The sequence below is a fragment of the Dermacentor andersoni genome, chromosome 2 (genome assembly GCF_023375885.2).
Source record: "Dermacentor andersoni chromosome 2, qqDerAnde1_hic_scaffold, whole genome shotgun sequence".
Lineage (NCBI taxonomy): Eukaryota > Metazoa > Arthropoda > Arachnida > Ixodida > Ixodidae > Dermacentor > Dermacentor andersoni.
The window spans coordinates 22,544,618-22,561,752 of NC_092815.1; the positions used below are offsets into that span (position 1 = coordinate 22,544,618).

At 49.6% G+C, this 17,135-nt stretch overlaps 1 protein-coding gene and 1 pseudogene across 2 annotated transcripts in view; one reads left to right on the plus strand and one right to left on the minus strand.

The window, feature by feature from the left end:
* The window catches only part of LOC126542823 (protein dead ringer homolog), a 255,944-nt gene that overhangs the window by 72,822 nt on the left and 165,987 nt on the right, over positions 1-17,135 (minus strand). The window lies entirely within an intron of this gene.
* Positions 2,508-2,689, plus strand: LOC126542882 (U2 spliceosomal RNA; annotated as a pseudogene).

The window sequence follows — 17,135 nt, forward strand, 5'->3', positions numbered from 1 at the left end:
CCACCCGGAGCTGTCGCCGAGCGTATACCTGGCAAACATGGAGCGCTCGCCCAAGCCAGCAGCATGTCGACTGCCCATAGATGGCACCACTACCCACGCAATATGGCGGCGCCCATGGAAAAAAACAAGTGGGGGGGGGGGGGTCTATATACGCAAGGAACACAACACGCCATGTTTCACTTGCATTCAATAGTCTGCAGCAGACCATCGGGCGAAAAAAATTCGTTTTGCATTTTACTTTCTCTGCTCGATCTTTTTTTAACACGTCTCTTCTGGAATCCATACTTTAAAACCAAGGGAAATTCCCGTTAATGTGTTTCAGTGGCTATACGACATTCTGTTGTTGGGCACGAGGTCGCGTGCTCAATTCGCAGACGAAGCGGCCGTAATCCAATGGGCGCGGATTGCAAAATACATTCGTGTACCATGCTTTGAGTGCATGCTATAAAGGACCTAGGTGTTTGAAATTGATCCGAAGCCCGTCATTATACGACGTCCCTCATAACCCACTGCGCAGTTTCGAGACGCTACAGCCCATAATTATTAAAGCGAGGAGAAAAAGAGAAGCGGGATTGGCCCGCCTCAATGACAGCAAGGAACTCCGGCCATGCTGACTTAAATCGCTTCTGTGCATCTCGCAGAACCGTTTCCCACGCAGGGGACGCCTTGTTACATTAAATAGACCAGGCGTGCGCGAAAACAACCACCCCGAGCTGTCGCCGAGCGTATACCTGGCAAACAACATGGAGCGCTCGCCCAAGCCAGTAGCATGCCGACTGCCCATAGATGGCGCCACTACCCACGCAATATGGCGGCGCCCATGGAAAAAAACAAGTGGGGGGGGGGGGGGGTCTATATACGCAAGGAACACAACACGCCATGTTTCACTTGCATTCAATAGTCTGCAGCAGACCATCGGGCGAAAAAAATTCGTTTTGCATTTTACTTTCTCTGCTCGATCTTTTTTTAACACGTCTCTTCTGGAATCCATACTTTAAAACCAAGGGAAATTCCCGTTAATGTGTTTCAGTGGCTATACGACATTCTGTTGTTGGGCACGAGGTTGCGTGCTCAATTCGCAGACGAAGCGGCCGTAATCCAATGGGCGCGGATTGCAAAATACATTCGTGTACCATGCTTTGAGTGCATGCTATAAAGCACCTAGGTGTTTGAAATTGATCCGAAGCCAGTCATTATACGACGTCCCTCATAACCCACTGCGCAGTTTCGAGACGCTACAGCCCATAATTATTAAAGCGAGGAGAAAAAGAGAAGCGGGATTGGCCCGCCTCAATGACAGCAAGGAACTCCGGCCATGCTGACTTAAATCGCTTCTGTGCATCTCGCAGAACCGTTTCCCACGCAGGGGACGCCTTGTTACATTAAATAGACCAGGCGAGCGCGAAAACAACCACCCCGAGCTGTCGCCGAGCGTATACCTGGCAAACAACATGGAGCGCTCGCCCAAGCCAGTAGCATGCCGACTGCCCATAGATGGCGCCACTTCCCACGCAATATGGCGGCGCCCAAAAAAAGAATGGGAGTTTATATACGCATACGTTATAGTGCATATATTTGCCTAAACTTCGTCCTTCTGGCTTCAAACGGCTGCTTGACTTTGTAAGCTCGTCATTTTCAACAAAGCACTGCGTAATAAATAATTAACTAAACAATATTAAAATTTCCCTACAGAAGGATTAGAACACAGGACCTCTAAGCACAGGGGCCTGATATTGAAACCATTACGCCACGGACGCCTGCACCAACAAGCGATGTGAAACACCCAAAAGAATTTATTGCGGGCATGCCAGTTGCTTGAGACGCTTGGCGCGTTTCGATTTGGCCTCTTCGACAAGCTCAATCGCTGCGATTAGTGGCGCTTGTGCGTGTTCGCCGAGTCTTCTGCACATCGAAAAGTATTGGTTGCTATGAAATTTAGGACATTGAAGGCATATAAAGCGTAATAAACAAAGCCGCAATAATGCTTGAATCCACAAGCACGAAGATCAGACAAATCCATGTACTTCCCATCATTCCCATGGTGTGTCAATGACTGCGGCGCCAGAGTTCTCTCTAGTATATTGCAGGAAGCTATGCGACAACAACTGCGCGACCATTACCCAGCGCGGCCGTAAACAGCCCGTAGTTTAGTTTTTTTTTTTTCTTCACTTTTTTTTTTGCAGTTCGCCACATTTTAATACCTTTTAACGTTAAGAATTAAGAAAAATGTTATTAAATATCATAAGCCATTCCCCTCTGTGAAGGTGAATAACCAGCGAAGCTGTATAGCAGACTACACAGAGGTGTCACAGAATTTTAGAACAAAGGTACGAACTCATTTACCGAGATTTTTATATACATTCGGGTGGACAGCGGGACCGCCGCCCTGAGGAGCCGGAGGAAACTAGACGTGAAGTTTCGACGGGACCGCCACCGCGGGAGGATGGAAGGAAAGTAGATACGCAAGCGCTTGGAATGCAGACAGAGAGAGGGCGGTGCAAACGTAGACACGGCCGACGCGGGTCAAAGTGTAGTATCTGTTCTTATCAGTTTGATATCTGATACGGGGGCCATTTGGACCAAATATATGAAACTTATCTTCGCAAGTTGGCGGATTGCTTGAAGCCTGCTCCACCTCCGCCACGGGTCGGCCCGGTATTACACCATCTCTGGGATCGGCCCACAGTTTTTGCACACGCAGAAGAAAAACGCATGCAACCCTAGCCATAAACAGCTTCACTGTAAAAAAATACTGCTGACGCTGCTTTCAATATTACTTATTATTTACTCAAGCTAACGAGGCTACACACTTCGCCTCCGCGAAGTGTGTTCGCGGAAGACACTCGCCGACGAGTGCGCTCTGCAGTAAATGTCACTAAAGGTTCCCGTCTGACAGCCTGTTAATTACACTAGCGGCCAAGTGCACTCGATCAAAATGCATTTAAGTTTGCCCGTTTGTCAGGGGTATAACACGTTGGCTCCTCAGTACTTCCGTTTTCTTTAACTTTTTTTTCCTTTATTTTTGCTTTATTTTTTCATTTGAAGACTTCTGCATCCCTCCATCCCTCTCTATCGACGATTATCGGCATCCGTGCTATAGAGTTCCCCACGATCGGCCAGGAGGCGCTTACGGTGAACCACGGAGGGCGTGTTATGCGTAAATCAACGCACGAAAGGCAACCACGCAGACGCCACGAAGCGACAAAGAAAAGCAGAATATCTCGCGAGAAGGGTGAGCACATAACGAGAGCCCAATTCAAGCGCCAAGCAACTCGCCCCGCGAACGGCGCTCAACGGTCGACGCTGATAAAATATGCTTCCCGGCACGTGCTCTTCTCGGAAATAGATTCGCTCGGGATGGGGGCGGCCCACGAGTTGCAGCAACAACGGTGGCCAAGAACAAGCCGGCCGCAGTAATGCATGAATTCGCCCAGAGGGAGAGTGTTGTTGTCAGATGCGGTGAATTCCGCGGAAACTAAGCTTTTGGTAGTGGTGTCGGTGTGATGCTACGTTGAGGAGGAGGAGGAAAAGAAGAAAGGAAAGGTAGGGAGGCCAACAACACGCATGTCCGGCTTGCTGCCCGACACTGAGGAAGGGGTTTAAGGGAATAAAAGAAATCATGCGCGCTACCATGTAAATCCTGGAAATTATCGGCCGGAACTCTTTTGGCAGACGAAATATATTTCCGCAGAAGAATCATGTGCACAAAGAGGGAAAATCTGTCCGTTCGAGGCTACGAAATAAACCTAGGGAAGAAAGCGGCAAATGGATAGCAACTCAAACGAACGTGCGTTAACGCATGACCTCCGAGATCGCACCAGTGCGATGTTACAATCTTGGAGGTCACGGTTAACGTAACCGAACAGTTCCACTCACAAGGCATGCATGGCTGCAGGATGTTGCCGACTTGATGCAGCCCGCATCTGGTTAAGTTCGCGTTTCATGACTGTTCCGTCCTACTAACAACAGCACATGAGGAACCGCAGCTGCACGGTTCATGCACTCAAGGCACGATCGAAGGAGCTTCGGTCTCCATAAAGTGAACCAACACATGGGTATTTTCAACCTTCGATTCTATGTTCGACTGTAATGTGACGATTCTGTGGTGCGCGACTGCCGATACTGTAGCAGTCACACACAGAAAAGATAGTCTCATTTATTTTTAGTCTGAACAATCCTCATCAATTGTCTAGGAAAATGTGACATACCCTAAAGCGTTCTCTACATGGGTGCAAAGTATCGTTCAGCGACTTTCTATGAACGCAGTAGTTTATTCTCCGGACACATGTGTGCCAGGCGCGCATTGTTTACCCGCGGCTTGCCTCGCCTCCAAAGATGCTGACTAGGTTGGGCAGGAATGGGTTGCCGTACGTGTGGTCATAAACGCCAACGGTGTAGTATCCCCGGGAGGAGCATCGCAATGGAGCTGTTCAACAAGGCGCTAAAGTGGAGCTCGGGTCACGCTCCCGACGCCTGGGGGCTTGGTTGCCTAGGCGTAGAAACCCGTTCATACCTGCAGTGAGCCGTAAAGAGCTACGTAAAAGCAGCGCTCCACCAGCGTCCTTGCAGCTAGTTGTTCTACCGTTGGCCTCCGGTGTCCGGTCATAGAGGAAGAGAACACCCTTTCTTCGCAGCTACGCAAACAACGAAGATGGGGAGCCGAATTCACGCCCTGCGTGATCACTCCACCCAGCAATGTGTGCGTCCAACCTTTCGCAAACGACTGAATGGCTGGCCCTTAAAGGCTCAGTGTGAAGGAAGGGTAGGTGAGATCCAGTACATAGCATTCTTACTCTAAGTGTTCTTAAACTTACAATATCTGCAAAAAAAATATAATAATAATGCCAGTAGACCTACGAAGGCATTAAGGAAATAGCCTCAGGCTGATGGGGTAGAACCAGCGCTGCACTGTGCGTGCATACGATATGTTTAAGAGGAACACGTCCCGCAAAAACACGCTACGGAAGGCCACGAATGTCTCCGAGAGAAACAAAAAGAAGTACAAGGGGCTCTTGAGAAATTTGTACCACAAGCATGCACAGTAAAAGAAGAAATTTAAAGCGCTCTGCAGCTCAAACTGCAGAGCGTTTGGAAACGGGATTCCATTCGCCTTATGCGCGGCTGTACCTATTCGATGATGTGTTGTAGAGGTTCCCTGATATGGTGATATACTACTCAGCGAAGTAATACTATGGACAAGGACGGGAAGAAATGACATGCGAGTCTAGTGTCTTAGTTCTTCACGTCCTTGTTTACAGTATTACCTCGCAGCGTAGTGTTCCACCTGTACTTATTCCCAAGGTGAAGGGCCTGCTAACAGAATGAAATAAGTTAACGCAGTACATCGAGAACTGCGCACTTTTAGTGGACGAGTAAGCACAAGGAAGGGTGGGATCGCTTTCTAGTCAGTATAATTTATTGTGCACGCTAGAAAATAGCGGTCGCGAAGTGCACATGCAATCGGGGGCTTTCGCGACAAGCACTCAGAATTTTGGATCTAGTGTGACCACGCGGCTGCGCCCAGGGCAACCACTTCGATCCCAATTTTCCTTTGCTTTTCATCGTTTTTGCAAAACTAAATGGTAGAAATCGACTTTCGTTGTCTCACTTCCAAGACATTGTATTAAAGATGTGTTGCTCTGTGTGGGATATGCAGTCTACTCTGTCGCGGCTAGCCTTTACGAAAGACTGCTATGTTGCCAAAGTGCTATGTTTTTCAACTACCAGATGGCGCCACAGCACTTGGCGTTAACCATGCGCTGGCGATGAGAAACTCTCTCATATAAGCCATTTCAAGGTCAGCGTGCAGCGGAGCTGTGGTCGCTTTGACCGAACACACGTAAATGGCCGAAACGTTATACTAACGCTGTCTGATGAGCCAGCATCGGATCACTGCAAACAGATTCCGTCAGCGGATGACAGGTCACGCGGAATTTGCTGTTACAGCACCAAAACTATTTCGTTTTGTTGCTCTAAGCAATAGTAGCCGGAGTGCAGGACATCCTGCTTTAGTTCACGGATCACATGACACTAACGAGACATCGGAAACACAGGAGCAATTTCCACGGAACAGAAATGTATTCCTACATATAGTGCAAGACTAGTGACCTCGACAGGTGAAATATTTGAAAAAGGAAGCATATGTATATGAATGCTATTTCGTTGTTAGTAAGCAGTCTAACACCCCCAGAAATCTATTTAAGAAGAAAAGGATATGCTGCCTTACAACAGTCCAGAATACCTACAGGCAACAGCGAGGACCAGTGGGTATGTATGTAAGGTGGGTGGCGGTTGTAATCGAAGTATATCGCCGACAATGCTGCGTTGCAACCAGGGAGTGGTTGCAACCACCTGGTGACGCACTATCCTACTCCCACGAGTGACGGAAACATGATGGAAACAGTGGCACTGCAGTACTCTCGAACCGTTGTTGCACACTGACGCGCATGTCCCACGAGTGAACGGGAAATGCACTACGCTAACATTGCACTAACGCCTTCCTTGGTCGTGACAGTACTCATGAAGCCAAGAGCGACAGAACGGTGAAGTAAAGCAGTCTGCCTAATAGGACACCACGCCCGTATACGTAGCGTCGCATTAACTTGGCGACGACGGCGAGCAGACGCATGCGCAAACGAAGCCCGAGATGACGATGCCGCGAGCCCTGGCCACCCACGATCAGAGTGGGGGGGGAGTCGGTTACGAATGGAAGCACAACGCTTTCACAATAAGAGAAGAATCCAACGATGCGGGAATAAGAAAGCGCCACTGAGGCCACGAAGGCAATCGGGCCAGCTGAAGGCGGTGCAGGAGAGCAGGGCTCCGGGCGGGCAATAATGACAAGCCGTAGTTTATGCGACGCCTCCGTCAGCTCGAACGCGGCGAGCGGCCATCTTGTGGCGTATACGCGCGTAGTACATATACGCCCGCGTACTTACGCCAGTGAATCATCACACGCTGCGCGTCGCTGCATCGCGAGCTGCGTGCGGTGCTTCTCCGGCGCGCAGCGGCGCCGATCAAAACCGCACCGCCTCCCACTCTCCTTATTTCTTTTGCCTTTCGCGTTCATTTCCGAGAAAAAGCGAGCGACGGCCGGAACACGCTTAGTGGGCGAGGAAAACGCGTGGAGGGGAGCGAGAGGGAGAGACAATCGCGATATGCGCAAAGAGCCGGCACAGGAGGCTTATGTCAAAGCGATGCTGCCATTAAACAGCTAGCAATGTGAGATGTGCACTCGGTATACCTGTGAATCCTCCCCTAGCTTCTTCCCCGCCTCGCCCTTTCTCGCTCTGCGGCGTCGACATTTCGCAATTTCGAAAAAAAGGTAAGCCGCCCGCCCTGAAAGTACGAGACAGAAAAGAATTGTCGACGATATACGAAAGGTAGAAGCAGAGGCAGCAAGTCTCATAAAGAAGAAAGGAGGGCGATGCGAGAGGAAAAGTAGAAATGATGGCGATGCTTCCCTCAACCTCCACAGTGAGCTGAGTCGTTCATTTCTTGAGAGTAGGATACGAGACAGTCGGTGACCATCGGCACCTGCAGACAAAGCGTGCATCGATAAAAGCAGAACGCCGAAAACTATCCGCTACAGTCGCACGCATGCGCAATACGTATTTCTACAGGCATCATTTCCGCGAACGCATTCTGCACGAAATAAATTGAGCAGGAGACCGACTCACAAGCGCTCGTTGCATACATAGGCTCGCGCGTCTCCCACGTAGGTGCGTGCTACTTCACCGCAGCAATCGTACCCGGCGGGAAAAAATGCTTCGTTGCTTCGAACCGCTTATTTGTGTGTGCAGTGTTACGCCCTTGTAATAGGACTGATTCTCCCGATTTAAGTTGATTAAGCGAAATCGTATTTATTTTCTCATTCCGGGGTATTTGTCGCAAAACATAAGAAAATGAAGTAAAATAACTTTATATAAAAGCGTGCAGCTTTGCATCACGCACGAACTGCCATCTATGTCCCGGAAATTCTTGTCTACTAACGAACGCTTGCAGTTGACCAGTACATTTCGCTTCTATCCGGCCTTTCTTCTATCCGGCCTTTCAGCCTGAACTGCCCGCTTTCAAGAGCAAATGCAGCCAAAGCAGGGTGAGATCATCTGCAGTTGCCGCAGGAGCCGAGACACTGAACGCTACTTTGATTATTGGTGCGTGTGTACGCATCATTTTCTTCGATCGGGACGAGCGGGCGAGTGGACATGTTTTCATTGTTGCCTCATCAAAAAACACGCGAGCGCAACGACGTTTTCACGGAGCACAATTGCGTGCATGGTTCTTGAACACTGCACTTATAGCTCGCCAATCATCTCCCAAGTATGAACGTCTGTTGTTCCGCAAGTTCTAAAGCTTCTCCGTATCGGTGCCTTTTGGTGAGTCGCTCCTTCGTATCAGCCGTCGACAAACAAATATATATATATATATATATATATATATATATATATATATATATATATATATATATATATATATATATATATCTTTTTTTTTTCACGACTCACGAAACGGGCGGCAACATTGAAGCATCTAGAGCTTGAGTGGCCGATCTTCCTTAATTTCTACGGCCTCATTTTTCTGCACTAACATTCGAACGTTTAAGCAAAAGACTATTCCACCGATAGACAGTGTTGGCTGCTCTTGTGTATGACTTAACTGGTCAGCAGTCGAGATATGCAAGATACGATTAGAGTATTGGTGAAAGAAACGTAGCGAAGATATTCATAGAAGCGGAGTCATTTCAAGTGTTGGTAATGACAAAGTATAGTGATAGGTTTTAAATACGAAAGATCGAGATTCGGCAGGCAAAAGGCTAGGTAGCGATAGATATAGTAAAACCTGATTAAATCAAGCAGGCTAGGATACTATTTGTCTCCTCTCCGTTTCGAAGGGGGAATGGCAACAAACATCATTGTTATGATCGTCATCGTCATATAGCGACGCTGCCTGCGTGCGCGAGCTTACCGTCTAACAGTGCTGCCAGAAAATGAAAAAAAAAATTAAAACATGGCTATAATAATTTTATGTTATTCTTGACAGTAGAGCATCTTGGCTCATAGGCATGTGTGCATCAGCAGTCACGCTCATCTCATCACGCCTAATGAACCACATTTTTGTTGCTTCTGCAGAAGGGGCTGGAGCTAAGCTCGTTCAGTCTTTGCAACACACGCTGATGATGACACTGAGTGCTCAGGAGAAGTCCGACGGCGGACAATTTCACTTTTATAGTACTAATATTCGTGTTGATTGCGTCACGGTGTGACTCCATGGGTACGAAACTAACGACATCGAACAGCTAACCCATTCGCCACCTCTGCGACTCTTCGGCTTCCTGCCTTGTCGCGGAATGCTGCAACGGCGACGCCACACGAGAACCGATGGACCTGCTTGGCCGCTGCTCCAGAGGCGAGCAAAGCGCAGAAGCCGTCCTGAGGTCCCCGCATTATAATGGGGACCTTAAGCACGGCGGACGGCGCGCCGGTTTGAAGCGCCGCCTGCTGGCCAGTTCGTCAACTTGGTCAGCCCGCCCGCCCTCGCGGCGGCTCCCGAGTGTCAGGCCTAACGTGACAGCCGACGCCGTAAACTAGTTTCGCTCCCGCTCCAGCCTTCTCTTTTTCTATCCTTGCTTTGGTAGCAAAACGCGGCGCGACCCCACCATGCATTTTCATGAGCACGCGGGCAGACAGGGCAGGAATCGCATACAGAAAGCGCGCCGCCACCGAGGAGCACAGTTCAAAGCGGGTGAGTGGTGTCACGTGGCCTCTACTTCCCTAAATAACCTCACAACGGGCCGTAGAGTTGAACTCCCATTACGGCTTGGAAAAACGGAATAAAATAAATAGCATAGTGCCCACAGGTATAGCACACAAAAGTCGAAGCAGACGGTGTTATGTCAGGCGTTTCTTTTATGTTTATGCAGCGGCTTCCCATTTTTTTTATTGCGTCGGCTCAGCATCGAGCAAAGCGCCTTAATGCACAGACATCCGTCGTAAAACGTGCAGGACAAACTTAGAACAAACTTGCCGTTTCATTAACGGGGGAAGGCTAGTGTGAACTAGGCGGTAACGTTGGTAAAACACAGGGGCACTGGCGTTTCCTCTTGTGAACACTTCCCCCGCAATCAGACAGAAAAAGAAATAACATATGACTTAAAATACATTCGTATTGTACTGATATTCTCGAAGTCTATTTTCCTCTTTATTTGTGATCTAGACGCCTATTATGCTAGTGTTTTGCAATTTTATTAGACTTCTGAGTGTTTTGTATTTTCGTTATTTCTTTGTGTTGTTTTCTATAAGCATGATTATGGTATAGCCGGCCCTACCTGTGGCCGATATTTCCCCTTTTTTTTTCACATTTAATGAAGTCTTTCGCCTCCCAATTTTACTTCAAGGCAAGTCTGTGGAAATTGCTCTGTCTGCACTCGTCGCACGCAAAATTCAAGGGATAAAGAGTCGAGTAGCCGCTAACGACAGAACGCGGGTAACAAGACGAAGAAGATATGTAAGGCAAACGCTGCTCCGCACGCAAATGCGAGTGAGGCCACTGCAAGAAAACAACCGAAAAAAGACGAAAAGTGATCACGCACCCACAAGTGCAGCCGCGCACGCACCTTGGCACGCACAATGTCGCATCCGCGAGACCAGCCGCGCGGCGACAGAGCGCGTTTACGCAGCGATGCCACGGCGGCGGTGGTAAAACTTGCGCCACGCGCGCCGAACACGACTCGCTGCACGTTTCGATTAGAGTCCGGCCGCGTGTGTACATACGTCTACGCAGATACCCGGCACGAGACGCAAGGCGGCGTGCTCCCCACCCCACACCAGGCCCCCCCGCTGAGAGAGACGGCAGGCATCGCGAGGTAGGCAATCACGGTTTTAAGGACTCGCAGAAGAGGGGGGGGGGGGGGGGGGGGGGGAAGACGTCAGGGGGGTCGCGGTCGGAAGGGGCCCGGGGAAGAGGGCGCGCGCTTCGGCGACGCGAGCTCACTCTCGCGACGTTCCATCATATCAGATTGGCGTCATTTGCATAAAACGAGAGAAACAATAGAGGACGCCGAGTCACGCAAAGTAGGAGAGAAGGAACACTACCGCGTATCACTTGTCGACTCGGCCTTTTGCACAAGCTCTTTGGTTCGTGTTCACTCTTTTGTTTTAAGCAGAAGCCTGCTGGCGCGCGACCACGGCGAAGGGAAGATGAAGAGCTAAGAAATGATAAAACAAAAAAAGAAGAACTCAACGGAAGGAATGGATGCGATCGCGCATACATAAGGGCGGGCATGCAATTGTTTTATTCCACGCTTCGGTCACAGCTTCGTACACGCCGAAGTCACGCTGGAGTTTTTCAAGAGATACGACGGAACTAAGAGAGAGAGAGAGAGAAAGCGAGGCTGCGGCAGGCATTGCGCGCGAGGCCGACATACGAGGACACATGCACAGGCTCACTCAAAGCAAGCGCGCGAGCTGCTTCCCATCCAGCGGCGAGCAAGAACGAAATGCCCTGCATACTAAGCGGCATGTAATGCGGCCGATGAAGCGCCACGGAGACTCTTCGATGATGAGCCTGGCAGGTAGAATCACGCAGGAAACATAGAAGCAAGGCGGCAAGGCGAAGCGTATTACGAAAGCAAACAGAACCCCGATCGCTCCCTACCGGGGCATATAGTTACAGGCGGCCGACAGTTACCTGCACGGTGAGAATAGACACGTGTAGGCACTCGGACACTCCTCGTTCGCAAGAATCTCGGCGGTGCGCTCACCGACCGCGCTCTATTTATCGAGGGTTACCTACGAAGCAGCAGCTTTCACTTCGTTGTTGTCGAGGTTCGTTCGGAGAAGGTTGTGTAAAAGAAAAAAAAGAGTCATAACAATAAACTTAAGTGCTGGTCATCAGTGTATACATAAAAAAAAATACAGACATATGCAAATCGGGGATCAAGAATAAATGTAGCTGAACGGCTAAAGTAACTCGAAACCGATAATGTTGTCTACGATAATGTAGACGTGAAAAGGATAATGTAGCCGTCAAACCGGCAGTGTGACTGAACAAAAGCCTTGAACATTATTTATGTTATGCCGAAACTTTCCAGTCGAACACAATGCATTTTACGCATATGTGGTGCGGCCTTTCCGATTTCTTTACCCCAGGAACAAATTTTTTTGTTATCTAATTCACGTTTCTAAGGAAAATCGCTTCCCTTCGAACACACAGTGGTACAGGAGAGAGGTCCCCGCAACCTGTACGCCATGAGAGCGATAATAGAATCGCCCAGGTCAGAGCAACTGCCTGGTCGCCACACCACGAAAGCGACTTGCGGGCGTGCATGACCGAGCCCTCGATCAAGAATCGCGTCTACCAATGGATGTCCATGCTGACGCTGACACAAAGCAAAACGCACGCAAAGGGGCGAACACGGCTAATCCATTTCGTGGCGAAGACGAACGCGTCCTCCGGCCTGGTGCGGGCCGTCTCGTGCGACGCGCAATTCAAGTAGCCGAGGAGCGCGGGCCGCGCGGGCGCAACGGCAACGCGACAGGAATCGGGGCGCAGCCTCGGCTACCGGAATTCCGAAGCGCGGCGAGCACCGCCTGACTTGAGTCAAGACAGAAACAGGCCCGACGTGACTTACGTCTGCGAGCGCTCAGTCCGATAAGCAATATTGCGCACCGAATCTCGCGTAATCTCCCGCACAGAATTCCCCATGCAGTCTTTGTACATAAACAGAACTCTCATTAGGCAGTTTGGCACCAACAGCTCGTGTACCATTACGTACACGTATTCGTAATGGAGAGCAAGACTCCAGGCCCTGTTGTCGCGAGTATACAGCTAATCTTTGGCTAGATCGCTCTATGGGCTGTTTTCGGCAAACTTGTTAGATTACCAACTGAAACGTCATGGACCCACGTTCCAGGCCAGGAAGAGAGCTCTAGTACTGCATTGGCCGACTATCGCTGCCATAACAAAATAGTGATGATTAGAAGTGCTGCAACTTGGGCTAGTTGGAGGTAGAAAGCTGAGAATGATGATTATTATAATTTTTCGTTTTAATACATGACCCTGACACCGAACTTGGATTTTTACATATCCCCCTTCGCATCTCGGTGACAGCCGGCGGAGGCTGAAGCAGCAGTTTGCCTCGCTCGCGACACACGAGGTGGTCGTGTCGCACAGTTAACGTGAGCTTGTATTTGAGATTTGACGCCTAAATAACTGCAGGACCGTTGGAGAGCTATAGGGTCGCCTCATCAATTCTCGCTGCTTTCACTATGCTAAGCGCCCGACGCGCAGAAGTTTTCGCAGTGAGCACGAGAAGCAGTTACTTGAGCCGGAAAAGGAACCGAGAAAAAAAAAAAAAGAACGAACAACTGGGCGGCGATGCCTTCTCCTCCCGGGATCGCCCGTCCCCTCGATTCTCGTTTCCATCTCGGCACATATCCGTTGCCCCAGCGCAGCGAAAGGAAACGCAAAGAGTGAGCAGAGGGAGCGAGCGGCCAGTTGCCAAAATAATCATTCCATTGGCCGCGCGCATCCAGCACAGCGGCGCGGCCTCGGCAGAAGACACGGCGCAGCGAAACGCAGACCGGCGGGCGATGAGATGTGTTTCTCTTCTGTCGAGAGATGTACGGGGAGGGGGCCGATATAAGCGGGACGCGCTGCTGCCGAGTCGGACCCCATTCGGCGTATAAACGCGCCCGCGTGGGTATACACGTATAAAATAAACGTCGCCGTACGCGCGGACCCAGCTCGGCCACGCATAGGCGCGCACCGCAGGGTTCTTCTCTTTTTGAGGGAATTCGCATCTATATCGGAGTGTTGACGCAGCCAGCGGCGGGCCAGCCGGCGAGATGCTCGGCGCAGGAAGAGCGGGAAGCGGCTGAGCAACGAGGGCTGGAGCCTTCCACCGGAAATCGAAAAATAACGGCGGAAAAATAATCGCCCTCGCGCCGAGAGAACGAAATCGGCGAAAACGCGTATGTCCGAAAGCGGGTCCGAGGCAGCAGCGAGCTACTTCCGGCCGGTCGCAGAGTGCCTCGCAGGGGAGCGGGGATAAGTGAGCCGGTTTCGCTTTAAGCAAAGAATATCGTCACTGCGGGCGTGCAGAGGTCGTGGTAATCAGCGTCGGTCAGAATTGACGTGATAGCAACGCGACATGCGCACAAGTTGGCATCGAGCACGGGCCAGGGTGACATTCAGACTCGGCGATGGATCTGGAAGGCTGTTGAGAAGTTTATGGCGTTCGCAAAACATGCCAACACCAAGGGGGCGGAGGATCCCTCAAGCCGTCATTTGAACGGCTTTTCCCTCCGCCTCCTGTTACTCTGTACTGTGACGAAGCAAATAAATCAATCAACCAATCATATGCCGGTCGTGCCTGCATGCAGCACGACCGAGCCAACTGCGTGACTGAAGTTATACGGTGACACCTTTTTGCAAAACATGCCGGCTGTCCAAAACTTGCGTATCGCTAAAACCATGCGCCCGCAGAGGCGAAAGATCTTTGGCTTACCACAACATCCAGTAAGTTTATCACGTTGCCAACCGAGAACACACACACACACACACACACACACGCACGCACGCACACACACACAAACACACACACACACACACAAACACACACACTGAGATATAGAGAGATAAATACGTGCGTGCTCTCTCCCTAGGAAAACAGCCTCAAACAACGGTCCTAGATAACATTGTACCGAGACACGAAGGATCTCAGCTTGGAATTTCGAACGGCTCTCTATAGCTTAGAGGCGAACCGCGCAGAGAGAGAAAGTGGAACATTCCAAAAGCGATGTCTCACTTCGAAGCACCAGAAACCCAACCGACATAAGCAACACTCATTGGCCTTTCCTGTGAAGTTAGAAAAAGCAGAATAGGTGTGTACTGGGCCCTTTCTCATAAAGGTCGTGTTTAGATTTTCGCGCGATCGCCAAATTTTTGGCAAGACGCTGAAGAATTCCGAACGTTTTAAGGCACAGTCTGTCGAACGCATACAGGCAATCTTTCGAAAAACAACACGAGTCGAAGCAGCGGCATGGGTGACCGTCTGTATAGTTTATTGAGATGCTTCAAGGCACACAAGTTTATATTCGTAAACATTTCAGGAATGCGACCGCGCCTCAGCTAGTAAGACGAACTGAAAGCAACGCAACCGTGTCGGGTCGTACAATTCGCCGAAATTTGCGTTTCGGGAAGAAGGCGCCACGTTATTGAAGGGAATGCGCGCGTCAACAGGAATTTCGAGAATTGCGAAGCTTCAGGACACTTTTTGCCCAACGCACAGAACAAGGAAGCTCCGCGGAATCTTTTTGCTCAGCTCTCGAATTTTATTAATGCCTATAACTTCGCACAGAAAGCGTTCAGACGCTCAAAGACACCTCTCCTTCACGGTTATATGAACGACCGCGAGGAGTTTTCAGCCAGCACGCTTAGATGCAATCACCGCCACTTTAACGCGCGCCCTGTACATTCAGTTACCACCCGGTCGGTTAGATATTCCAGAATAGCACGGAGCGCTTGCATCGCGCCAACATAAAATATGGGTTGTGTCGACGCTTCTCATGAAAAACGACTTTAAGCATTTTTCCACGTTCGTCCTCGGCAGTGAATCGTTCGAGAAAGGAAAATATTGGGAACCGTTCGCACGTCAGCGCGCCTCGTAAAAGAAAAGCGCGGGAGGTCCTCCAGGGAAGTTTCTTTGGCGATCGACGTCACGAACGCACGTGCGCATGACGCTACACGGTCAACCTTCCCATCTCATTGGCCCCCTCCTCTCCCAGATGTACAGATTTTGTTGCATGCGCGCAGACCTCTCGCATTCGCGAAACCGCCAGGTGCACGAGACACGCGCCGTACGCCTTCTATGGTTATGTACTTCAAATGGCTTTTCATTTGCTAGCTGAATAGTGCGCGTTTCCGGCCCTATACCTTAAGTTTCGAAATAAATTGCGCGCACGAAATCTCGTGAAGCGGCAGGTCCGGACGACTACTATGACCATGGGTAACCAGAGGACGAACATAACGATCGCAACATTTCATCCAAAGAGCCGATTAATACATCCGAATTTTTTGAGCTATAGTAACATTATACATTACATTTGCACTTAAACTGCCTCTTCGACCGTTTACAAGCTCGGTTCACCGTCAAGTATGTGCGCGCAGCTAGTGCTGTCATTTTCCCTCTCTTCTTTCTATCTTTCCACCTAACCCCCTCGTGCAGATTAGCAAAGTGGGTGTGCGTCTGGTTCACCTCCATTCCTTCCATATCCCTCATTTTCTCTCTCTCACTAACAGTTGCTTGGCTATCTCTAAAGGACTGCGGAAAGACGACCGACATCTACTGTAAAAAAATTAGGCCCTTAAAAATAAATATGGGTGTAAATCAGTCTATAAATCACACCGTTACATTTACGCCCATAAACTTGAATAATGGTATAACCCGGTCTACAACTCACACCCTTACACCCGAAAAGAGTTGAATGGGGTGTGTTATAGAACGATTTACACTCTTATTCACTTTTCAGGGTGCAAATTATTTTACAGTGTGGTCGCTGCACCTTTCCTAAGCCATATGCTAAGTAATTCTAATAGCTTCTGCGTACTCTCATTTATGACAGCAGTGTCGCATTTATGCGAGCACAACGGTTCAGGTAACATTAATTTGTTGACGCTAATATAGAGAATCGTCAAGGAGAGGATACACAAAGAATTACCACGTTTTTCAAGGAAATCCAAAATCAAGAATGGGTCTGACAAATGGAGCAGCACACTGTGGTATAAAGGTTATAAGCAGGGATAATGTGCCTCAGAAAGGCTGGCCAACGTTTTGATAGGAGAGCCTATCTTCGTCAAAAGAACTATCTTTGACGAAGATAGGTCCTCCTGTCGCAACGTTGGCCAGCTTTTCTGAGGGACCTCATCCCTGTTTATAACCTTTATACCACAATGTTTCCCATGGCTAATGTCTGCACTGTTACTAATCCCGCCTCCCCCACCCCGCTAAAGATCAATAAATTAATAAACAGAATAAAAGAAAAACGGGATAATTAACTCAAAAGCATCAGCAGCGGCACGCGACAAGCTGTTCGCGGGGCCGACTTCACAGCTTGCATATTTGAGAAAGCGCT